The 27331-nt window shown below is 41.2% G+C and overlaps 1 protein-coding gene across 2 annotated transcripts in view; it reads right to left on the reverse strand.

The window, feature by feature from the left end:
- MYO1D (myosin ID) overlaps positions 1-27331 on the reverse strand; it is a 355118-nt gene that overhangs the window by 257807 nt on the left and 69980 nt on the right. The gene's annotated exons all lie outside the window — the stretch shown is intronic.

Raw genomic sequence — 27331 nt, forward strand, 5'->3', positions numbered from 1 at the left:
ATAACTAAAGCATTTGAGACCAAAGGGCGATACCCTTAAACTCCCTTTACACTGGAATGAAGGCTGTCGGCTATAATTAGGAGTGGAAACAGACATGCTGATAATGTCAACAATAAATTAAGACCAAGATTTTTATCAAGTAGTTAGTGTATGTTTAAATAAGAGTTTTGACCACTTTAAGGTTTTCTGTGCATTTTTCTCCTGTGATTTTCCTTTGCATCCTCCCCGCTGTTGGACAGAAAGTTTACATGGTAGCTAAATGCACCAACCCTGGAATCCCTGACACCTGAGTCCAAAGGTTCACACTGCAAACTTAAGAGCAGCGAGCCTATGAAAGCTGCTTAACCTCCATGAGTTCTTGACCTGTAAAATGGAGATAATTATACCCTTCCCTCCCTCTGGCATTTAGTACTTAAAAAAAAATAAAAAAGCAATTAATCTTATGCATCCAATTATGTTCTGCATGAAGGAGATTTTTAATGAATGCTTTTATTTTATTAACATTGCTATGAAAATCACGGCAATCCCTACACACCAGGAATTAATGCAGTGATCCTAATTTGATTCCCTGCCTCAGCTGTCAATCAACACGAGTCATAAGCAAAATGTCTACATAACTCATGTTCAAAGACCCACAAAAATAATAAGAAGCTAAGCCTTTCTGGCTTAACCTGAAAATTTGAAGGACATGCTCTACAGCTATCTTCAAAGATAAGAATTGAAGGGACAAAATTCTTTAGTTTAAAAAAAACACTGTCCAAACAGAAAAGTAAAGAGAAGGAGAAGGATGTTAGAAAAAAAAAAATTGCCTCATGAGTCTGGAACTCTGTGACTAAGAGACAGCAAATAACATATGAGATTACAATGTTGTTCTAAGATTCCAGGTCCGTCCAATCAGGTACTTTCTCTGAAATTCCATTTTATTTCAAATAGAATGTTCTGTTTATCAAAACTTCTGAGCATCTTTGTAAAACACAACAGATAAAACCATCCACTGAGTAGCTATGAACTTGAAGACAGTGGCAAAGGCTTAACAAAATACGATATTAAATACAATGTTTCAGCAGAAGTTCGGTTGTTAAAGACGAAACTTTCAATTCGGTTAGGTCTCAAAATCACCACTAGATGGTGTCAGCCTACACCTTAACACCAACCCAAGATTTCCGTTTGCTTTGGAGCGCCTCAGGGTATGAAGTAAGCAAGCACTTAGGTAATCCTCACCGCTTTGGTTTGCCTCTAGGAGGAATGGCAGTAATTATCCTAGATGACAAATGCGTGATACCACTTCTTACAAGAGACCAAGGAAGGCATTTCTAGGACCTCTGTGTGCAAACCTTTTATGACAAACTTTTATCATTCATTCTGCATAGTTGAAATATTTCAGGTTTTCATTATTCAATAACTACTTTGTGTCAGGCACTGGGTGTGACCCTGGGGATTAAAAAAGGAATAAAGAGCAGGGAAGTATTATAAATAATAATGACATAGTGTGATAGGTGAGATACTAAAAGCAGGTACCATGGTGGCAAAGATCACAAAAAATGCCTTGCGATATGGAACCCTGAAGGGTAACATACAAACTACAGTAAGGCACTGTAAGGTCTTCTGCGCTCTGGCCTCCACATTTCTCTCCACTGGACCCTCCTAACTCCCCACACACTTCCACACATCAACACGACTCCCACCCCTCCAGCCCAGGTCACTCTTGCTCTCACATTAAGGAGCTAGTTACAGTTCCCAAGGCCACCATGCCTGCATGGTTTGCCCACGGGGTCCATTCTGCCTAGAATGCCCTTCTCCACCTGCCTCTTCTTCCCCCCTCTGCTTGGCAGATTCCCGCACCTTCTTCAAAAGCCTGAAACGCAGCTCCTCGAGGAAGCCATTCTTGGTACCCATCCCCAGCACTAGGGCTACTATAGTCTTCGCTCTGTTCAGATTTTTTTTTTCCCCTTTGAAACCTCCCACATAGTGAAAATAGCTTAACAGCAATTGATTTTTATTCTTTTTTTTTTTTAACCTCTCACTGTTGTGGCCTCTCCCGTTGCGGAGCACAGGCTCCGGACACGCAGGCTCAGCGGCCATGGCTCACGGGCCCAGCTGCTCTGCGGCATGTGGGATCTTCCCGGACCGGGGCACGAACCCGTGTGCCCTGCATCGGCAGGCGGACTCTCAACCACTGCGCCACCAGGGAAGCCCAGCAATTGATTTTTAAAACAATTTCTTTAAGGAGTTTATTAAAAATATGTATTGAATGCGCTGGATATTTTCACTGGCTTCTGAATGAAACAAAGAGGTTCTAAAAAGTTTTTGAATTAGTGAGTAGCAATGGAGAAAATACCAAGGTTATGCCTCTGGAGAACAACAGTCTTTTGTATATTAATTCTGAAACATCTATTATTATTATTTTTAAATTATTTATTTATTTATTTGGTTGCTTCTGGTCTTAGCTGCGGCAGGTGGGCTCCTTAATTGTGGCAGGTGAACTCTTAGCTGTGGCAGGCGTGTGGGATCTAGTTCCCTGACCAGGGATCGAACCAGGGCCCCCTGCGTTGGGATTGCGGAGTCTTGACCACTGCGCCACCCGGGAAGTCCCTGAAACATTTATTTTTTACAAAACATAGCCTCGTTAATTTGCACATGTGCTTCTATAAAAGATTACCTATAATTCAAGATGTATGCAGCTCCCTCAGATCAGACATGGACAGACTATGTGTACGACCCTACAGAGAAGTATGACACTGGGGGTGGGGCAACACACACAAAACAATCCTAAAGATAATGAAGTGCTAATTGCGAACATGAACTTAAGCATGAAGGCAGAACCATGTGGCAAGGTTAGAAGTACGGGAAGGAGGCTGGCCTAACCAGAGCGGAAAGCTTGTACTAGGGAATGTCAGGGAACAGTTGGAAAAGTAGGAGGGAGTCAGATTTGATATGACAGGATTTTTTTTTAAATTGAGGTATAATTGACATGCAACATTATATCTGTTTCAGATGTACAGCATAACGGTTCAATATTTGTATATACTGTGAAATGGTCACCACAATAAGTCTAGTTAACATCTGTCATTATACAGAGTTACAGATATTTCCTCGTGATGAGAATTTTTAAGGTCTACTCCCTTAGCAACCTTCAAATAGGCAACACGGCGTTATTAACTCTAGTCACCATGCTGTACATTACATCCCCATGACTTATTTATGACTGGAAGTTTGTACCTTTTGACTCCCTTCACCCATTTCCCATCCCCCCCCCCCCCCCCGCCCCACTCCCACCTCTGGCGATCACTAATCTGTTCTCTGTAACTACGAGCTTGGGGTTTTGTTGGGTTTTTTTAAGATTCCACATATAATTGAGATAGTACGCTATTTGTTTTGCTCTCTGACTTATTTCACTTAGCATAATGCCCTCATTTCAAAAATGGCAAGATTTCTTTCTTTTTTTAAATGGCTGAATAGTATCCCACTGTATATATGTACCACATCTTCTTTATCCATTCATCTCCTGATAGACACTTAGGTTATTTTCTGACACGACAGGCTTTGAAAACCAGACTGAGAAAGTCTAAATTTGATGTGACTGGAAACAAGAAAAAATGTGAAGACTTTTCTAGCTAAAGAGATCAATAAGGCTGGGCCTCAGTGGAAGGAACAACCGTAGAAATGAGAGAAAGAGAAATCTGAGTTGTTTCAAAGGGAGAGTGGGCAGAATTTGAACACCTGCTGAACACGAGAGACAAAACTATATTTACCTTTTGAGTCGGGTGGAAGAGCAAAAGGAATTTATCTTGGATGATGAGATTCCAAAATGTACTCCCGAGGATTCTAAGTTCACCCACGAACAGAATTCAGTGTTACCCTTGATCGACTTCTTAAACTATATGGACTCTATCGCCAGGACGAAAATTCTCTGTGAATAGTCTACTATGTACTTAATAATATTTTTATTCATGAATAAATACTATTTATTTCATGAGAACATACGTTTCAAATAGGTGATGCTTAACCACATCGATCTGGCCTCTTTTCTTTCCCTTTTCAACGCAAAGGCAATCTTAAATTGCTTCGAATGTTCACATTTCTCAGGAATGTTCACCTACACACGCCATTTGTCTCTTTCTTTCTTTTTTTTTTTGTCTTCCATTATCTCCTCAGCCAACTCCAATCTGGGTTCCTGTCCAGCACTTCAATAAACCTTGATCAAACCTCCCAAAGTAAGTTTCCAATGAAACTGCTAAATCCACTGGCTGACTCCTCATCTTACTGGTGTCCCAGCAGCATCTGACACTGACTCCCATTCCCTCCCCACATTCTTTCTTGGCTTCTGTGCGGCCACATTCTCTGGTTTTCCTCCTCAGTCTCCACTGCTGGCTGCTCTTTCCTAAAGATCTCTAGACACTCAAATTCTCCAGGGTTGGGTCCACGATCAACTTCATGCACCACCTAAGGGATGCTCATTTAAGGAGGCTGGAGTAATGATATCTGAGTCCTACTCTACCCTCTGATAATCAACAAGACAAAATAAAACCAGAAAAGAAAACTTTACCTATGAGGAAACAGAAAACTAGCTACAACTCGCAAACACAATCTGTGAAGAAAGGGTGTGAAGCGTTGGAAAACGAGCCCTCGTGGAAGAAGGCTGCTAAGAGTACGCGTGTGCCTCTGCAAAGCCCAGGCAAGTCCTCCAGAAGCGGCTGCAGTCCCTAAGTGGCCAAGGCAACTGTCTTTTGACAAGAACGGCAGGGTCTCAGGATGCAGGTGTCTGCGGAACAAAATGGGTCCCGTTTGACACTTCTGAATAGCTGCAAGGTGGAGCTACGTGAAGCAATGAGTAGAAATTATTCAATATGTTTTTGCAAAAAAGCAGACTGTCAGAATAGAGAGGAGAAAATGAACAAGTAGATACAACTGCTCTACGGCAGGTGATCTTCATAAATGAGAAGAGGTAATGCTAACTCACCTCCCAGGAGTCTCACGGCGTACGTAAGGGACCTGCTTGCTAGTCAAGCAAACTTCTTGCCATTTCAGGGCAGAGGGTTGGCGAGAAGGAGTCTAGAAATAACAGATCCCAAACTCAGCGATCTACTGGTCCTTCTACACACTATCTTTCAGCAACTAACCAACCCAGAATGAAACACACCTATTCAAAGATGGCAGTAATCAAAAGAGAAACAGAATGGCGCCCATGATAAGATGTTAAAGGAAAAAAGTAGGCAAAGAATTGGATGGACAAAAAGCAGATCAAGAATACCCACGAGGGCTTCCCTGGTGGCGCAGTGGTTGAGAGTCCGCCTGCCCATGCAGGGGACACGGACGGCTTCGTGTCCCGGTCCGGGAAGATCCCACATGCTGCGGAGCGGCTGGGCCCGTGAGTAATGGCCACTGAGCCTGAGCGTCCGGAGCCTGTGCTCTGCAACAGGAGATGCCACACAGTGAGAGGCCCACATACCGCAAAAAAAAAAAAAAAAAAAAAAATACCCACGAAAAAAAAAAGTGTGCCATAAAGGAGAAAAATTATGAAAAAATACTTCTGCATGAAACCAAAGAATGTAAAGAAAATATAACCCTATAAACCAAGAGATCAAAGAAAACATTGTTAAAAAAGAGCAAAAGCATATTTAAACCCATTTTTTTTAAAGGAGATAAACTGAAAGAGCTCAAAGAAAAAAACCCCAAAGAAATGAAGGTCACGTCAAAAGACAAAGAAAAGGGGAATGGGCACTGCTGAAAATAGCTAGGGCCAAGAAGAAGGGGTAGAGAAATGTAAGCAAAATGAAATGGAAAAAACAAAAATAAAATAAAATTAAAAAAAAAATGAAATGGAAAAAACAAAATTCAAATAGAAAGAGGGAATTCTAGAAGTGGGAGACAACGGAGGTGACATAATTGGTATTCCTGAAGACTTCAGTATATGGCAGTGGTGACATCTCAAAACAGCATTGATACCAATAATAAATGTCAATAAATAGTGCTAGAAAATGAGCTAGCCACCTGGAAGAACAAAATGCAGATTATTAGTGTGGTGGCTTGAACTGTGTTCTCCCAAAAAGGTATGTTGAAGTCCTAATGCCTGGTACCGGGGAGGGTGACCTTATTTGGAAATAGGGTTTTTCAGATGTGATCAAGATGAGGTCATTAGACGGGCCCTAATCCAGTATGACTGGTATCCTTCCAAGAAGAGGAAAATGCCTGTGAAGACAGACAGATACCGAGGGAGGATGCCCTGTGATGACAGAGGCAGGTGCAGCTACCAGCCAAGGGATGCCACGGTCTGATGGTCACCACTGGAAGCTAGCAGGAGGCAAGGAAGTATTTCTCCTCTACAGGTTTCAGAGGAAAGCATGGCCGGCTGACACCTTCATTTTGGACTTCCAGCCTTCAGAACTGTGAGACAATAAATGCCCATTGCTTTAAGCCACCCAGTTCGTTGTAATTTGTTGCAGCAACTCTAGGAACCTGATGCAACTAGTTATACCAAAATAAATTCCATGAAAATGTGTCTCAATTTCACTTACATTTAAGGAAATGCAAATCCAACCAACAATATGATACAATTTCTCACCTACAGATCAAGAGTTGGTTTTTTTAAAATTAATTAATTTACTTATTTATTCTTGGCTGTGCTGGGTCTTCGTTTCTGTGCGAGGGCTTTCTCCAGTTGCAGCGAGCGGGGGCCACTCTTCATCACGGTGCGCGGGCCTCTCACTGTCGTGGCCTCTCTTGTTGAGGAGCACAGGCTCCAGACGCGCAGACTCAGCAGTTGTGGCTCAAGGGCCTACTTGCTCCGCGGCATGTGGGATCCTCCCAGACCAGGACTCGAACCCGTGTCCCCTGCATTGGCAGGCGGACTCTCAACCACTGCGCCACCAGGGAAGCCCAGGCCAAGAGTTTTATAGTGCACAATGTTAGCAAGAATATGGAGTCACAGGTATCTTCCCCATCACAGGTATCGTCTTAATTGGTCTGACCCCTTTCAATCTCCATACAGCAGGAGGCATGACCTGAAAATATAAATCTAACTACTCACTCCTATCCTTAAATCTCTTCCGTGGAAAACCTCAATGTCAGGCCAATCTGATATTGAGATACTGGCTCATCTCATGCCAACTACTGGTCACTGTGTGCTCTGGCTGAGAATAAAACAAATTCTTTCCCCTCGAAACTGCACCCCACCCCCATCATCTCACACCTACTTGTTTCCTTTTCAGTATTTACCACAAGCAGTTTCTTGTTTATTGTCTGTCTCCAGGGGAGTACAGATCATATCTATCTTGATCATTGTTTTATCTTCAGCATGCAACATGCTCCTGGAACTTACAGGGGGTGGTTAAATATTTGATGAATGAAAACATAAAGGAATGAATGAATAGATTCCTTTAGCCCACCTCTACTCTCTCAGAAAATGGTTTTACATTCTACTTACAGAGAAAATCCAGGCTATCAGGCGTGCAAAACTTTAAATCACCTGCCATCATTACCATTTTTTCCTATTTATATACTTTGTTTCACTTCTCTTATTTCCTTGTGACTTTCAAAAACTGGGGTGGGGGGAGTATTAAATATAGCAAGATGTCATCTAGTTAAAAATGGGCCATATCCCCATGACCCAACATAAAATAATCTTTCCCTTCATGTGGGAAACTTCACATAATCTACATATAAATAGCAATTTTTATTCCAGGAAACTATGATTGAACGGTACCTACTCCAACCAAGACAGGTTTTTTTTTTCACTGTTAAGAGAAGGAAGTTACAAAATACATGGGGTTGACTTAGAATTGGAGATTTCAGTATAAATTTATGGATTATGGGAGATAAAAGGGGGGATGATGTATGTACACATACATTTCCTAGCTCCGTCTGCTGAGAGAGCTTAGAAGCAATGGCACCCTGATGCTGGCTTATAAATACCGTCCTTCTTAACTAAAAGGACCCAGGGCTCGTTGGAGGAAAAGCTGACTCCAGAGCTCGGACAGGGAAAATAGAAGATGAAACTGGAATAGCATGTTGAGCCAGAAAGTAGGGAAGTACTCAAGGAACGATGGGGACGTGTCAAAAGGCCAGAGCAGCGAGCTTGAATGGGCTCCTGGCCAAATCTAGGACCACATGAGCATTAAAATAAGTAATGTTCGGAACATTATAATCCTTTGGATAAAATAAGAATCTATGAGTCCACACCAATGTAAAAAGCAAATAAGTAAGAGGAGGAAAAGCCCTTCTTTAGAGTGGAATGCCACTTAAGAAATACAGAAGGAATGATGTGAGTTAGAAAATGATCCACGTATGCTAAACAAGGAGTTGAAGATGTGACTAGGAAGAGGATATTTACACAGACTCAAAGGATATCCCCACAAATCACTTATTAATTACAAAAGGGAAAGATAATAATTTTTAGTGGAGAAACCTTATAACCGCTTAAACCAACTGATCAAAATTAATATCACCAATATTGAAACAAACGAACGCATGTGCTTGTGGTGGTTAATCTGATATGGCAAGTTGACTGGGCCACGGGGTGCCCGGACATTTGGTCAGACATTATTCTGGGTGTGTCTGTGAGGGTCATTTTAGTTGAGATTACATTAGAATCAGCAGACCGAGCAAAGCAGAGTGCCCTCCCCAATGTGCGAGCCTCATCCAACCATCGAAGGCCTGATTAGAATAAATGGGTAAGAAGGCATCCTTTCTGCCTGGCTGTCTTTGAGCTGGCTGGGTCATAGGTCTCCTGCCTTAGTTCACAGTCAGATTAGAATTTACACCATCGGTTGTCTTGGGTCTCCTGCTTGCCGACTGAAGGTCTTGGACTTCACAGTGTCCAAAATTACGCAAGCCAAAAACTGTTTACACACACACACACACACACACACACATACACACACACACACACACACACACACTTAACCTGTTGGTTCTGTTTCTCTGGGTAACCTAAACCAACACACATTTTGGTACCAAGAGTGGTTCCAGGGCTTCCCTGGTGGTGCAGTGGTTAAGAATCCGCCTGCCAATGCAGGGGACACAGGTTCGATCCCTGGTCCGGGAAGATCCCACATGCTGCAGAGCAACTAAGCCCGTGAGCCACAACTACTGAGCCCATGTGCCACAAGTACTGAAGCCCGCGCGCCTAGAGCCTGTGCTCCTTAACAAGAGAAGCCACGACAATAAGAAGCCCGCACACCGCAACAAAGAGCAGCCCCCGCTCACCGCAACTAGAGAAAGTCTGCATGCAGCAACAAGGACCCAACTTACCCAGAAATAAATAAATAAATAAATTAAAAAAAAAAAAAAAGGAGTGGTTCCAGAGGAACAGGATTTTAAGGATGAGTTCCCCCGCCATCTTTCTTGGAGTATAATTGCTTTACAATGTTGTGTTACTTTCTGCTGTATAACAAAGTGAATCAGCTATATCTATACGTATATCCTCACATCCCCTCCCTCTTGCGTCTCCCTGCTACCCTCCCTATCCCACCCCTCTAGGTGGTCACAAAGCACCGAGCTGATCTCCTTGTGCTATGAGGCTGCTTCCCACTAGCTATCTACTTTACATTTGGTAGTGTATATATGTCAATGCCACTCTCTCACTTCATCCCAGCTTACCCTTCCCCCTCCCTGTGTCCTCAAGTCCATTCTCTGCGTCTGCGTCTTTATTCCTGCCCTGCCACTAGGTTCATCAGTACTGCTTTTTTAGATTCCATATATATGTGTTAGCATACAGTATCTGTTTTTCTCTTTCTGACTTAGTTCACTCTGTATGACAGACTCTAGGTCCATTCACCTCACTACAAATAACTCAATTTCATTCCTTTTTATGGCTGAGTAATATCGCATTGTATATATGTGCCACATCTTCTTTATCCATGCATCTGTCGATGGACACTTAGGTTGCTTCCATGTCCTGGCTATTGTAAACAGTGCTGCAATGAACATTGTGGTACATGTCTCTTTTTGAATTATGGTTTTCTCAGGGTATGTGCCCAGTAGTGGGATGGCTGGGTCGTATGGTAGTTCTCTTTTTAGTTTTTTAAGGAACCTCCATACTGTTCTCCATAGTGGCTGTATCAATTTACATCCCCACCAGCAGTGCAGGACAGTTCCTGTTGCAGGATGAGTTTTCTGAACTGGTTCTGGGGGTTCTGGAATTGGCTCTCTAATATGATTAGATTTACAGCCACTAATGACTCTATTTCTAGTAGTAAAGAGAGCACTGGTAGTCCATGGTGTGATCTGGCCATAGAGATACATCAATATCCCCATCGCGGGACCTCCCTGGCAGTCCAGTGGTTAGGACTCCAGACTTTCACTTCAGGGGGCACGGGCTCGATCCCTGGTCAGGAAACTAAGATCCCACATGCCGTGAGGCGTGGCCAAAATGTAAATAAATAAATTAAAAACTCGCCTAAAAAAAAAAATCTCCATTGGATACTCCTAATCAACCTTTGTAAGAAACAAAGAGCTGGGTGACTATATATATTTTCAAACATTCTTGGAAAAGTAACAAGTATAGGAAGTTGGCTGGGAGGTCCTAATGTCCCTGGACGAAGTGGCTTCTATGTGTGCCCTGAAGGAGACCTGTGTCTCCTGTAGCCTGGGGACTGAGAACCCAGAGAAAGACAGTTCCTCCTGGTAGAAGGCAGTGAGGACACGGCCATCACTTCTGTGGTGTCTGCCCAAAACACACAACCCGAATCTAATCAGGAGGAAACACAAAACAACCCTAAGTTGAAGGATAGTCTACAAAATAAGTGGAAAACTTCACAGTCAAGAAAACAGACAAATGCTGAATAACAATCCAGATTAGAAGAGATACAACAGGAACTCCCTGGCGGTCCAGTGGTTAGGACTCCATTTCCTTCACTGCTGAGGGCATGGGTTTGATCCCTGGTTGAGGAACTAGGAACCCACAAGCCACACAGCGTGGCTGAAAGAAAAAAAAGAGAGAGATATAACAACTAAATGCAAGGTATACTCTTAGGAAGTTTCTTGTAGTATTCTTGAAATTTTCTGTAAATTTGAAATTATATCAAAATTAAAAGTTGCTAATAAAAATCCAACTTCCACTCTTCTTTATATAGTAGGTTTAAATTTTATTAATTTATTACTTTTGAATAGGCAATACGGACTCTTAGTAAAAGATTCAAAAGATATCAATGAATAGGTAGTGCAAAGTATTTCTCTCATCTCTGCCACAGCTTCCCTCATCAGAGGTAGCCACTGCCACTGGTTTCGTGTGAATTCTTCTAGAAATAGTTTAGGCGTACACACACATATGCATCCATGTAGTTTTTTCCATGGATGACTTCTGTCTCTCTAATTAAAACAATATATATCTTGGCAATGGTTTCATGTAAGTAAATAGAGAAAAGCCTCATTTTTAATGCCTGTATTTCATTACAGGCATTAAAAATGGGTGAATATACAATAAAATATTTAATTGATTATTACCAATCGTTTGTTACGATTGAACAAACGATTCATATGAACAGTGCAACTGTATATATAGTGGCATATATTTCTTTGTGCATATGTGTAGATGCGCTTGTAGAAGACATTTCTAGAATTGAAATTGGTAATTCAGAGGATTATCTGCAATTTACGTTTATGAATTACTGCCAGATTATTTTCCAAAGAAGCTGCAGTAATTTAGGCTTCCACTTACAATCTATGAGATTTCTGTTTCCCGGGTGTGCGTTTTTTCAACCAATGATGCTGGCCCATTTCAAAAGGACAGCCTACATTGCAGTTTTATTTTCAAAGTACACAAAACTTTGATCCCTTTCTTTACTGGTGTACCAAACTTATGCAACACTCATTAGCTTACCGTCAACTTTAATACGGCTCAGTTCACCTTCCCCAGTTCTTAGGGGAGAATCTCTCCCAAGGGTGAAGGCATCTTGTTTCTGCTTCTGGAAAAATCATGGTCTCTATGTGATGGAGCCAATTCGTTTTATCCCCTTTGTTACGGTATGTTCCTGAGATGGGCAGGGACTGTGTTGGAAAGATTGCGAGCTTTAGAGTTAGACGGCCCTGGAGCCCTGGGTTTGAATCCTACTCCGCTAGCTGCTGACTGTGTGTGTTCATAAACATGTGAGTAACTAATAAGCGCCGTGTGCCAGGCACTATGCCAGGAGCCTGAGTTACAAAGAATAAGGCACGGCATTGCACTAAAAGGTTTACATAAACAGACAAGGCCATGTGGTAAGCATAATGAAAGACAGTTTAAAAGTTACATAATTTAAAAAATCATTCCCTTCTTCCCTCCCTCCCTCCTTCTTTCTCTCTCTCCCTCTCCCTCCCTCCCTCCCTCCCTCCCTCTCTCTCTCTCTCTCTCTCTCTCTCTCACACACACACACACACACACAGATACACACACACACATGCTGTTTCAGAAAAGATTTAAGGCAACAACAAGATAGAAAGGATGGTATGGAAGCTGAGAGAAAAGATACTTAATCCATCTCTGGCAGTGGGAAGGTTCAAAGAAGGCATCCTAAAAATTAAATTACTTGACATTTAAGCTATTTATGTGATTATACAACCTCCATATAGGTAATTCTAGGCACCTCTTGGTTTACACTGCCTTACGAGCATCTGAGATAGGATGGATGCTCTATGTTGACTTTTTATTAACACACTGCAGCCTTGGAAGAGAAGGCCTGAGCATATACCACCTCAGCTCCCCAGAGCAGCACACAGGCCTGCCTAGACCTTCACAGCAGACAGAAGGGCACATTAAGAAAGCATGCTCTGGAACCTGACGGCGGTTTAGCACCAACCAGCTCTATGATTACGGGCAAGTGATCATACCTCTCTGCTAGAGAGGGTCTTTCTCCCTCTGAAGGGTGGGACAATGCTAGTATCTACCTCACCTCCCTGGACCGTGATAAGAAATAAGACACTCCACCATGGACCCCGAGGCACACTACTGGCACGTGGTGCAGAAGACCAGGTCCTATTTTTACCGTGAGCGGCGCTGCCAGCCCTCTGAATGGCAGGAGGTGTCTTTCCCCCGCTCGGGTCCCATTGCCCCGCTTGCTGCATCTGTGCTGTGCTGCGTTTACCCTCAGGCAAGGGTCACTTTTGTTAGTGGAATGAATCGTGATCCAGCTAGGCATCATGGACAGAAAGGCGTTCTTCTAGGACGGACCCTCTTAAGCCAAAACCCCTCCATAAAAACGTTTAGGCTTTTCCCAGGATATAGGAAACTAGCTAGGGCCAGTGGCGGTGGTGTTAAAGGCTTCCCGAGTTCATCTCTTGGCCTTCTTCTCCAGAGCAACATCTCTTTATGTGAGCAACACCAAAGGTAGTCATCCAGGAAGTGTGGTCTGGAGATGCCTGGCTGAATTATTCCTTCATTCATTTCCTTCCTCCCTTCCTTCCTTTTCTCCCCTTCCTTCCTCCCTTCCCTTCCCTACCCTTCCCTCCCTATGGCAATAATTTATTTCTGATATATACCTTTCAAGATTATGATTGCTTTTTCAAAACACAGTTCTATTATATAGTAAGGCATTCCTTGTAGAGAAATAGTAACTTTAAATGTTCTTACTGCTATTTGCATTCATTCATTCACTCAGTAAATCATTATTAGTGCCCAGGTTCTAAGCACTGTGCTGCGAGCCATAGGTGGAGGAACAAACAGGCAGACCTGTCCCTGCCCCAGTGCAGGGTAACGAGAAGGACAGCACCTCAACAGGGGTGTGGGGAAGAGACAACAGAATGTACACTGCATGGGTGGAGGGGAGAACACGTGCCTGAGGAATCCAGAGCGGGACCAATGTGACCACAGCAGAGACAGCAAGGGGACAGTCATGCCAGGGGCGTGAGGGGGAGGCTAGAGTATGCAAGCCCCGCAGGCACATTGCAGGGGTTTGGGGCTGTATCTCAAGGGTCAGGGCTGTAAGTATTGATCACATTTGCTTTTTTGCAAGCCCCCTCTGACCACGGGGTGGAAAAGATCGAGTGCCTGGTGGTGGAGCAGTGAGGATGCTTCTGCATCAGCCCCAGGAAGGGATGACCAGGGCTTTGGTTGGGACAGAGCAGTGGAGAGACGGAGCGGCACACAGGCTTGAAGAGCAGATGCAGAACTGATGCGACAGGATGACTTAGACTGGATGTGAGGGGTGAGAAAGAGGGAGGGGTCGAGCCTTCTCACATCCACAGCTGAGCAGACCACGATGCTGCTTGTGAACGAGAACGGGGACAGCGGAGGAGGAGCAGAATTTTAGGAGGTGACCGGGATTTGGATGGGCTAATTCCTGGGGACAGCCAACTGAAGACGTTCCTCTTCTTTCTCTCACAATCTAATTAGATCTGATCCCTTGGACACAAAGGGAACAACACAGAGGGTGGGAGAGTATTAAGAAAACAGAGAGGGGGGACTTCCCTGGTGGTCCAGTGGTAAAGAATCTGCCTTGCAATGCAGGGGAGGCGGGTTTGATCCCTGGTCAGGGAACTAAGATCCCACATGCCGCGGGGCAACTAAGCCCGTGCGCCGCAACTACAGAGTCCATGCGCTCTGGAGACTGCGTGCCACAACTAGAGAGAACCCCGAGTGCTGCAACGAAAGATCCAGCGTGCTGCAATTAAGAGCTGACGCAGCTGTACACCTGAAACTAACACAACACTGTAAACTGACTATACTTCAATAAAATTTAATAAACAAAAATTAAATTAAAAAAAAAAAGAAAACAGAGAGGGCAGCCAGAAATCCTTACCTGTCACGGTGGGCAAACATTGCCAGGGGACCACGTGCTCTACTGCCCAATTTAAAATCAAGAAAAAGACTTTAAAGAGAGAGTAGATATCTGGATTCTATTTAAAATTTTTCACTAACTGAATTTGGTCATGTCAAGTTACTCAGTGATTCTCCTTTCTTGGTATAAGAAAACACTAGAAACAATCCAAAACCCACTTCCATAAAGGCTATCTCCTAAGGTCCCAGGCAATTTGGTTAAAAATTAAAATACAGTGACTAGCTCTCAGTACACTGTCTAAATCTCTTGACTATGAAAGACACTTTTACCAAAGATCACAACTCATTCACCTGGCAAAAGGAAACAGAGCATTTTAAGGTATAGCTCAATGAAAACAAGATAAGTCTTGAGAATATAAAACATAATCTGTCAAATACCGCAGTTGGGTTGACATCAGTAAATGGACTGCTTTTCAGTTTGTGTTGCTTTGTCTGCTGGGGTGTCTGGAAAGGTTCAAATTTCAAGTCGGTCAGCATCATGGGAAGGATACTGCCCACTCACAGGGCACTCAGCCAACCAGCCACTTTACAATAGGTGAGTCTCTACTACTACTGGTGTCAGGACATGTCCACACAGGGTAGAGAGTCACTGTTAGGTCTGGAGCACCTGCACCTTTGACACACTGTTGAAAATGAATCTGAAATGGCCACATTTTGAACTTGCAAGGAAAGCTGCTCTTCCCGTGAAATCATAAAAGGTCTGTAAGCTTACCAAACCTGCACCATGGAACTCACATCATCTGTTTTGGTCATCTGCCACCCTGTAGCTTTTAGATAGTATTTAAATATTTAATTGACTGATGTTCCTCAAATCCTAGTGGAGGAAATACAAAGATGGGTGAACTGAACCACAGTAAAGTCACTATAAGAGTCCACAGAAACTAGAGACCCTCAGACCAAGAGAAAGGATGCTCAGATATTCGAACAATATTAGTAAAAACAAAAAACGTAAAATCAGTAAAAATGAAAAACAAAACAAAAAACTCCCATAATAAAGATGTTATGGGGCTTCCCTGGTGGCGCAGTGGTTGAGAATCTGCCTGCCAACGCAGGGAACACGGGTTCGAGCCCTGGTCTGGGAAGATCCCACATGCCGCGGAGCAACTGGGCCCGTCAGCCACAATTACTGAGCCTGCGCTCCGCAACAAGAGAGGCCGCGATAGTGAGAGGCCCGCGCACCGCGATGAAGAGTAGCCCCCGCTCGCCACAACTAGAGAAAGCCCTCGCACAGAAACGAAGACCCAACACAGCCATAAATTAATTAATTAATTAATTAAATTAAAAAAAAAAGATATTATGTATCTTACAATGTCAGCGTATGACTACATCACAGTAGTACTATTTAGCTATGAGATGCTGACTGCCTGATAATGACAGGCATGAAGATCTAGACCAAAGATAAAAGGGAAACTGTCTAGGACTTCCCTGGTGGCACAGCGGTTAAGACACCATGCTCCCAATGCAGGGGCCCCGGGTTCGAGCCCTGGTCAGGGAACTGGATCCCACATGCATGCTGTAACTGAGTGCGCATGCCACAACTAAGGAGCCCGCTGGCTGCAACTAAGACCCAGCACAACCAAATAAATTAAATATTTAAGAAAAAGGAAACTGTCCTATTAATGAGATGACAGTATTTTCTCTTCCAATCGACAAGTAACAAATATAATTTATCCAACACAGGGCTCAACTGTTACATATTTATTACTTTATATCCATTTCATTTAAAAATGATTTTTGATTACAGTAACCATTTGTCTACCTGGCATGCCTAGGGAAGTAGTTAACTCCATTTTGCCTTAACCAAGGAGTTAGCCAATTTATAAACCCAACACTGCTCAGGAAAATGAGTCAGAAAACTCTTTGGTAGGAATGCACAATTACATAAATGAATAACAATTAAGCATTTTGAATAATACTATAAACCACTTAAACTACAGTACTGAACACTCCTGAAAAACACATAGATAAATCCCAAAGATGTCTGAGGACTGAAACTAAATAGGGTAAACTTGGGATTCTTTTTTTTTTGAATGTTTAGTTATTAAGCATTTAAAAATTTTTTTTAATTTAATTTTTATTTTACATTGGAGTATAGTTGATTTACAATGTTGTGTTACTTTCAGGTGTACAGCAAACTGATTCAGTTACACATATACATATATCCATTCTTTTTCAGATTCTTTTCTCACATAGATTACAGAATACTGAGTAGAGTTCCCTGTGTTATACAGTAGGTCCCTGTTGATTATCTATTTTATATATAGTAAACTTAGGATTCTTATCCCACCCCACCCTCAAATTTATACTGGTAGGAAGCCCCTCTACCTTACCTGTACCCAGGTATCCTGCTCCCTGGGCTCCCTGGGAGACAGGAAAGCTAACAGGCATACCCTGTCACTTTTTCACAACTATGCCTAATTTAGTAAATGAACAGAACACCTAATCAATATACTGTATCACTTTTCAAAAACTATAGTTCCTTATCCCGGTTTTCATAACATGTGAAGGCTTTGCTATTCAGCCTTGCGTCAACCAGGTAGGCAGCTTTTGGGTATACGCTGGGTGGTAGCTGTGTGGCAGGTGACACTGAAGAGAAAGAAATGGCTCTGTAGCCAAGTGAATGAATTATTTCCTTTGTGTCGCAGCTGTTTTTTGTTTTAAATACACCTGTTTATTGAACTTAAACACCTGCATTAAGTCAATAAACAAAGTCACACTAAACTTGTCTTTACTGTGCGCCTGTTGTATCAAGAACTGCGTTAGATATTTTTCATGGATGTTGCTAATCATATGTTTTTAAGTATTAACAGAAAATCTTCCCAAACCTTCTGTTGACGTCGCATGCCCAGTTACAGGTAAGAAGAAAATTACCAATATATTTAAAACAATCTCCTAACCGTTATCTCTCCTTGGAGAAATGTGAACCACAAGGCAAAGCTTTCGTTGGCCTGGGAGGGAGATCTGTTTCTACTACAGAGGGGTTTCATAAGAGTAAGGAAACTGGACATTTGTCCAGATGCTCCTAAGTTATGTGTTCAGCTATTGTTTCTGTTGGGGTGAATTAACAGCCGCCACTGAGCAGAGGATTTTAAAACCAGCAAAAATATTTACTGAATGAACGGCCGGAAACTTTGTCACCTGGTTCTCTCCTTGGCTTTCCTTGTCAGAAGTCTGCAACATCTATTAAGGTCACGTCTCCTCATGTAAAGCTTTTAATATGTTGCTTTATCTTCCTACTTGCTAGAGCTGGCCTTCTCTCTTGGCTTGAGGGTTTTTGTTTTGTTTTTTTAAAACAACCACCTTTTTTGTGTCTAAGGTAGAGGGAAGGGTTAACTTCCTTTCCCCTAGCAGTGGTGTAGGATACATGTCATTTTGGTAGCCCGACTCTGGGGCTGGGGACAGTAGCCTCAGGGGAAGGAGGGAGGTTAAGTTGGCACACTTACTATCCCTGTTGGAAGTGGCTGGGGCACACAGAACTTTCACCGTGCTAATCTGCTAATACTGCAACTCCTCCGATGCCAACAAGCTTTAAAAGGAAATTAAGAATGTCACATGGCATCTCCAAGTGAAATACCGAGAGCTGCTCACCAGGGTCCCTCAATTATAGCTGTTCATTTGGGGATAAAGTTATTACGGTAAGGAGAAGGGAGCTGACTTTGGAAGGGGTTGAGAGGATATAAAAGTCAGAAGACATCAACTCTTACTGCTCTGCCAAGTGTTTTCATCTTTACATGATATTTGAGATGTTGCAGTTTACAGCTTTATTCCTAAATTGTCATCAAGTTCCCTAAGAAACCATGAGCCAGATTTCTTTTAAATTTATTTTTACTCATTCCTAGCATGCTGCCGTGGGACCCAAGGGAATTTTTATTAAGGGAGGAGGGACCTGGCAGCATAAGAGATTCATTATTAGAATTGGAAAGTATTAAATGGGCCCATATTCAAACGATAAAAACCAACACATCCTGAAGCCACACAGACACGGATAATCAACGACTCTGCTTGATCCAATCGGTCCTTTTCCACTTGTGAAAATAACCAAGTGCTGTGTACACTCAGGAGCAGCAGACATCAGGAAGTGAACTAAGAGAGGAAGAATTTGGTGGCAAAGAAGAGAGTCAAAAACTAAAAACAGATCAAATACATCAGGAAATGGAAAAAACAAATAAGTTTCCCTATTTTTTCTTAGTTCCTAAAGCAGAAAATATCTTTTTTATTATTGCTCAGATCAAACTGAGAAAGGAATTTATGTGAGTAGACTGGTGGCCAATGTAAGACAAATACTATAACATTTATTTTTCCTTTTAAGTGTCCCCCTGCAACTGGGCTAATATAGGAAAAGCTCTAGCTGCCCTCAGAAAGCAGCTGTCCCTGAAGTTCAGCTTTGCTCACAGAAGCTGCACACAGTTTCTCTAAATGTCTGTTAACGTTACACTTCAAAAAGGAAAAGAAAAGCTAAGCCTACTTATAAACAGCATTATTTCCAAGTCTTCAACTGAAATAACTTCCATGGTCCTCTGTGAATAAGAACTGAAACTATGTGATTGAATAACAAAAAATATTAATCCTCTCATTTTCTAATTTCAGAAAATACGCTGTCTTGAGTTTTTGCTTATAAGTCATCTAAGTTTAAAAAGTCAAGAGTTTGGCCAGCATGGCTAGTGTACTTGGCAGAGCCAGGACCGGGGACTCGTCTGGCTCGGTGTGAGTGGTGAGGCCAGGAGAAGGATTCCACCAGTGTAGCTGGGGTGTCCAACAGGGTAGGGGCCGCACGCTGGGGAAATCAGTTACATACGGGAGGATTAAGGAAATATGTATAAATATGTTGAGGACGATGGGAGCCAGGCTTCTCACTTCCGCAGGAGGAAATTACAAACACGGAAGCGAGACGGCAAAAATAAACCCAGGGGGTTAGACTGAAATGGGAGGTACTGGGATGAAGTCCTGATATTTAACATAAATAGACAAAAGAAATAGAAACCCACGTATGTATATGTGTGTATGCATGTTCCCCCTCCAATTCTGCTGAGCAAGCCTGGAAGCAATGATACACTGGCAGCAACAACCGGACCCACTACCCAGATCTTGGTTTTTAAAAGCCACACGCCACCAACAGGAACCAAGGATTTGGGGAGAAATGGCTGAATACCATCACCCGGCCAGGGAAAGCACTAGATGAACCTGGAATCAGTATTACTGAGCCAGGGAGTAAGGAAGTTCTCCAAGAATGACAGGGACATGTCGAAAGGATACTGCTGCCAGCAGAAAGAGGCTTCCACTACCCAAATCTGGGACAAATCGTCTGGTTTATTTGGGAAAGTAAGGAGAATGCATTTGGTTGTTGACGATTTGTCTTTGTTCTCTGTTGCGGCTGTATGCACTACAGCTGGTATCCTCACCAGCCTTCTAGGAGACACATACCGCTGATGAGGCCAAAGTGTGGGACTAAACTGGCACAAATTCATCACCACAAGTGAACACAAAGCTCAAATCTGTGCCCTCTTGACAACATGGTTGCTTGTTTAAAATATCTAAGATGGGGATGTCTACCCATCAGAAATATGGATACACTCTGCTAATAAGGTCCTTCTTTGGATACACAGAAGCCGGCATTTATTAAGACTTGTGCTTTGAATGCTTTCTTACGTCAGGGTACCAACCATTTGATGCAGAGACAACTTGTTTCGGCTGCTCATACATACAAAAAATCTTTTTTCTAAGGTTTATTCTGCGTATCAACTAGAGGAAAAAACTTTTTCTTTTCTGGAAGATAACTTGTAAGACATGGTATCAATTAGGTTGGCCTTAAATGTTTCCCTTCCCTAAATTCAGACTAAAAGATTAATCACTTAGGGAAGAAAAAAATCTTTCTCACTGACAATCTGTGGCTGAGAGTTAGCTTTGACGTTTAAAAATAATTTTCATATTGAAATAATTTCAAACTTACAAGTTGTAGGAAGAGCATTAAGAAACTCTCAAATATCCTTCACTCAGATGATTCTCCAATTGTTAGCATGTTTTCAGATCTGTCTTAGTCTCACATAAATGTGTGTGTAAATATCCATATACACACACTATTTGTTTATACAGATTAGAATAATCTGTTTCTGAGATCAACCAATTTATTTCAAACACAGATTTATACATAATTATTCAAATGGCACATGAGTCAAGTTAGGAAAGGTAACTGATGGTGCTGGTAAAGCTGAAGGTTTTGTTTCGCTGTGGTTTTGAATTTGGTGGGTAAATCATGCTCTTACACACTAGTCCTATGATCAAACCAACCTGTCTATGAAGGCCAGGCATTAAGAAACACAAGTGAAGCAGAAAGCCAGTCAAATGCCATGGCTGGGACTAGACAAGTGTGTGCTCTGTATAAAGGGTGCAACTATTACTTTCATAGATGGTTCCTATTCTGAGATGTAGACTGAGCTGTGTCACAAGTTCTGATTTTTCAAGAGAAGGCAGAAATATGGATTCTTTCAGGGACAGTATCCTATTTTAAAATGGGACTAATAAAACTGGTCTGAGGAAAAAAAATTCATCTCTCACTTGTGTACAGCTCACCACACTACCAGTTGACAGGTGCAATAATAACTGCCATTTAATTTTTGGTGATGACTAACAGAAAGTTATAATTCCATAAATAGGTAATAGACACTGTGCAAAAACAATGAAAAAATGACCCTACCCCCGGATCCTGTAGTCAATTCCCTTGCAAAGGAAGTGATGCAATAGAAACTACATGCAGGATAAATAAAAAAAGAAGATTGAGCTGGCAAGAATTGATCCCATATTACAAAACAACATCTGCAAAGCAGAGCTTTTTAAAGGAAACTTACGGAGTATACTCACTTACAAAGAATCTGGTTCAAATACAGTAATTACCAAGAAATTTGTAATGATTCAAAAGAACAAAGACGTTTATTTTTTTTCAAAAAAGAACACGAGCAAGGAAGTGTCCTTTGCATTCAAAGGCTGACATTAAGATTTATGTAGTAAAATCAGTATTTACATATTACTAATTAGTATGACTGTTTAAGTTTATTTTTGGCTTATAGAACAATTCAATTAATCAAGATACTACAATGACTAAAATAAAATTGATCCGAATTATATTTTTAAACATTTGATTATCCTTTAAGAAGTGTTTCAAGTCCCACCAGCTCTGCTCTCTCCTTGGCACCTCTAGCCTGAGTAATCTCTCTCTTTACTGGATACTAAGGATTTACTGTCTCTACAACTTATTTGTCAATGAACTGGATGCTACACTGGGACCACTCTTTCATTACCCTTTAAGCTATAGAATTTTTATTGCTGTTTAACATTTCAAGTGCTTCTACATTTCCTTATATTCTCCAATAGTTCCAAGAAGTGTTATTCCAAGTGTTCCAGTCTGCAAATTGTTTGTTGCTTGGTCTGTGATAAGTATGGAAACAGAGGGCATTCAGAAACTCTTTATGGCAATTTGACATTACGGTGACAGCCAAGAGTGAGACCAGTGAACTCATTTTGTTCAACAAAGTACAGACCATTTCGGATGCTGTTAAACTCTTATGGTGTAGTCGAGCATGACCCAGGCTGGATATTCGTCATCCATGGCAGGACGAAGTTACACTGTGTATTACTTAGGAATAGTTTACAAAATCTAACTCAAAAGTACATAAAAATCTCAGCAATGTAAGCATGTATTTATTTTTATTACTTTCTATGTTTATAATTCTTTAAATTTTGAATAAGGCCTGGTTTTGAATAAATAGTTTAGTGCTATCAGCTATGTTAGGAAAGTAACGTTTGTATTATTTATTTATTTATTTAACATCTTTCTTGGAGTATAATTGCTTTACAATGGTGTGTTAGTTTCTGCTGTAAAACAAAGTGAATCAGCTATATGTATACATACATCCCCATATCACTTCCCTCTTGCATCTCCGTCCTACCCTCCCTATCCCACCCCTCTAGGTGGTCACAGAGCACTGAGCTGATCTTCCTGTGCTATGCGGCTGCTTCCCACTAGCTACCTATTTTACGTTTGGGAGTGTATATATGTCCATGCCACTCTCTCACCTCATCCCAGCTTACCCTTCCCCCTCCCCGTGTCCTCAAGTCCATTCTCTACATCTACATCTGCATCTCTATTCCTGTCCTGCCCCTAGGTTCTTCAGAACTTTTTTTTTTTTTCTGGATTCCATACATGTGTGTTAGCATATGGTATTTGTTTTTCTCTGACTTCTCTCTGTATGACAAACTCTAGGTCCATCCACCTCGCTACAAATAACTCAATTTCCTTTCTTTTTATGGCTGAGTAATATTCCATTGTATATATGTGCCACATCTTTTTCATCCATTCATCTGTCGATGGACACTTAGGTTGCTTCCATGTCCTGGCTATTGTAAATAGAGCTGCAATGAACATTGTGGTACATGACTCTTTTTTAAACTATGTTTTGTTCAGGGTATATGCCCAGTAGTGGGATTGCTGGGTCGTATGGTAGTTCTATTTTTAGTTTTTTGAGGACCCTCCATACTGTTCTCCATAGTGGCTGTATCAATTTACATTCCCACCAACCGTGCAGGAAGGTTCCCTTTTCTCCACACCCTCTCCAGCATTTATTGTTTGTAGATTTTTTTGATGATGGCCATTCTGACTGGTGTGAGGTGATACCTCATTATAGTTTTGATTTGCATTTCTCTAATGATTAGTGACATTGAGCATCCTTTCATGTGTTTGCTGGCAATCTGTATATCTTCTTTGGAGAAATGTCTATTTAGGTCTTCTGCCCATTTTTGGATTGGGTTGTTTGTTTTTTTGATATTGAGCTGCATGAGCTGCTTGTATATTTTGGAGACTAATCCTTTGTCAGTTACTTGGTTTGCATATATTTTCTCCCATTCTGAGGGTTGTCTTTTTGTCTTGTTCATGGTTTCCTTTGCTGTACAAAAGCTTTTAAGTTTCATTAGGTCCCATTTGTTTACTTTTGTTTTTATTTCCATTTCTCTAGGAGGTTGGTCAAAAAGGATCTTGCTTTGATTTATGTCATGGAGTGTTCTGTCTGTGTTTTCCTCTAAGATTTTTATAGTGTCTGGCCTTACATTTAGGTCTTTAATCCATTTTGAGTTTATTTTTGTGTATGGTGTTAGGGAGTGTTCTAATCTCATACTTTTACATGTAGCTGTCCAGTTTTCCCAGCACCACTTATTGAAGAGGCTGTCTTTTCTCCACTGTATATTCTTCCCTCTTTTATCAAAGATAGGGTGACCGTATGTGTGTGGGTTTATCTCTGGGCTTTCTATCCTGTTCCACTGATCTATACTTCTGTTTTTGTGCCAGTACCATACTGTCTTGATTACTGTAGCTTTGTATTGGAGTCTGAAGTCAGAGAGCCTGATTCCTCCACCTCCGTTTTTCTTTCTCAAGATTGCTTTGGCTATTCGGGGTCTTTGTGTTTCCATACAAATTGTGAAATTTTTTGTTCTAGTTCTGTGAAAAATGCCATTGGTAGTTTGATAGGGATCGCATTGAATTGAAGATTGCTTTGGGTAGTATAGTCATTTTCACAATGTTGATTCCTCTAATCCAAGAATACGGTATATCTCTCCATTTGTTTGTATCATCTTTAATATCTTTCATCAGTGTCTTATAATTTTCTGCATACAGGTCTTTTGTCTCCTTAGGTAGGTCTTATTCCTAAGTATTTTATTCTTTTTGTTACAGTGGTAAACGGGAGTGTTTCCTTAATTTCTCTTTCAGATTTTTCACCATTAGTGTGTAGGAATGCAAGAGATTTCTGTGCATTAATTTTGTATCCTGCTACTTTACCAAATTCATTGATTAGCTCTAGTAGGTTTCTGTTAGCATCTTTAGGATTCTCTATGTATAGTATCATGTCATCTGCAAACAGTGACAGTTTTACTTCTGTTTTTCCGATTTGGATTCCTTTTATTTTTTCTTCCTCTGATTTGCTGTGGCTTAAAACTTCCAAAACTATGTTGAATAATAGTGGTGAGAGTGGGCAACCTTTGTCTTGTTCCCGATCTTAGTGGAAATGGTTTCAGTTTTTCACCATTGAGAATGATGTTGGCTGTGGGTTTGTCATATATGGCCTTTATTATGTGAGGTAAGTTCCCTCTATGCCTACTTTTCTGGAGGGTTTTTTCCATAAATGGGTGTTGAATTTTGTCAAAAGCTTTTTTCTGCGTCTATTGAGATGATCATGTGGTTTTTCTCCTTCAATTTGTTAATATGGTGCATCACATTGGTTGATCTGTGTATATTTCTGATCTGGTCTTTATGATTTCTTTCCTTCTGCTAACTTACACGGTTTTTTGTTCTTCTTTCTCTTTAGGTGTAAGGTTAGGTTTGTTCTTCTCTGCTTTAGGTGTAAGGTTAGGTTGTTTATTTGAGATGTTTCTTGTTTCTTGAGGTAGGATTGTACTGCTATAAACTTCCCTCTTAGAACTGCTTTTGCTGCATCCCATAGGTTTTGGGTCGTTGTGTTTTCATTGTCATTTGTTTCTAGGTATTTTTTGATTTCCTCTTGATTTCTTCAGTGACCTCTTGGTTATTTAGTAGTGTATTGTTTACCTTCCATGTGCTTGTATTTTTTACAGACTTTTTCCTGTAATTGATATCTAGTCTCATAACGTGGTCTGAAAAGATACTTGATACGATTTCAATTTTCTTAAATTTACCAGGGCTTGATAAGTGACACAGGATATGATCTATCCTGGAGAATGTTCCACGAGCACTTGAGACGAAAGTGTAACCTGCTGTTTTTGGATGGAATGTCCTATAAATATCAATTAAGTCCATCTTGTTTAATGTATCATTTAAAGCTTGTTGTTTCCTTATTTATTTTCATTTGGATGATCTGTCCATTGGTGAAAGTTGGGGGTGTTAAGTCCCCTACTATGACTATGTTACTGCCGATCTCCCCTTTTATGGCTGTTACCATTTGCATTATGTATTGAGGTGCTCTTAGGTTGGGTGCATAAATATTTACAATTGTTTGTTGTATCTTCTTCTTAGATTGATCCCTTTTATCATTATTTAGTGTCCTTCTTTGTCTCTTGTAATAGTCTTTATTTTTAAGCCTATTTTGTCTGATATGAGAATTGCTACTCCAGCTTTCTTCTGATTTCCATTTGCATGGAACATCTTTTTCCATCCCCTCACTTTCAGTCTGTATGTGTCCCTAGGTCTGACGTGGGTCTCTTGTAGACAGCATATGTACGGGTCTTGTTTTTGTATCCATTCAGCTAGCCTATGTCTTTTGGTTGGAGCATTTAGTTCATTTACATTTAAGGTAATTATCAATATGTATGTCCCTATTACCATTTTCTTAATTGTTTTGGGTTTGTTATTGCAAGTCTTTTCCTTCTCTTGTGTTTCCTGCCTAGAGAAGTTCCTTTAGCATTTGTTGTAGAGCTGGTTTGGTGGTGCTGAATTCTCTTAGCTTTTGCTTACCTGCAAAGGTTTTAATTTCTCTGTCAAATCTGAATGAGATCCTTACTGGGTAGAGTAATGTTGGTTGTAGGTTTTTCCATTTCATCACTTTAAATATGTCCTGCCACTCCCTTCTGGCTTGCAGAGTTTCTGCTGAAAGATCAGCTGTTAACCTTACGGGAATTCCATTGCATGTTAATTGTTGCTTTTCCCTTGCTGCTTTTAATATTTTTCCTTTGCATTTAATTTTTTAACTGAATTTATTCATTTTATTTATTTATTTTTGGCTGCGTTGGGTCTTTGTTGCTGTGCACAGGCTTTCTCTAGTTGTGGCGAGCAGGGGCTACTCTCCCTTACTTGGGTTTCTCATTGCCGTGGCTTCTCTTGTTGCGGAACATAGGCTCTAGGCGTGTAGGCTTCAGTAGTTGTGGCACGCAGGTTCACTAGTTGTGGCACATGGGCTTAGTTGCTCCACGGCATGTGGGGTCTTCCAGGACCAGTGCTCGAACCCGTGTCTCCTACATTGGCAGGCAGATTCTTAACCACTGCGCCACCAGGGAAACCCCTGTATTTAATTTTTGATACTTTGATTAATACGTGTCTTGGCGTGTTTCTCCTTGGATTTATCCTGTATGGGACTCTCTGTGCTTCCTGGACTTGACTCTTTCCTTACCCATATTAGGAAAGTTTTCAACTATAATCTCTTCAAATATTTTCTCATTCTGTTTTATTTTCTCTTCTTCTTCTGGGACCCCTATAATTCTAATATTGGTGCATTTAATGTCCCAGAGATCTCTGAGACTGTACTCAATTCTTTTCATTCTTTCTTCTTCATTCTGCTCTGCAGTAGTTATTTCCACTATTTTATCTTCCAGGTCACTTATCCGTTCTTCTGCCTCAGTTATTCTGCTATTGATTCCTTCTAGAGAATTTTAAATTTCATTTATTGTGTTATTCATCATTGTTTGCTCTTTACTTCTTCTAGGTCCTTGTTAAACATTTCTTGTATTTTCTCCATTCTGTTTCCAAGATTTTGGATCATCTTTACTATCATTACTGTGAATTCTTTTTCAGGGAGACTGCCTATTTCCTCTGCATTTGTTTGGTCTGGTGGGTTTTTACCTTGCTCCTTCACC

The sequence above is a fragment of the Phocoena sinus genome, chromosome 20 (assembly GCF_008692025.1).
Source record: "Phocoena sinus isolate mPhoSin1 chromosome 20, mPhoSin1.pri, whole genome shotgun sequence".
Taxonomy (NCBI): Eukaryota; Metazoa; Chordata; class Mammalia; order Artiodactyla; family Phocoenidae; genus Phocoena; species Phocoena sinus.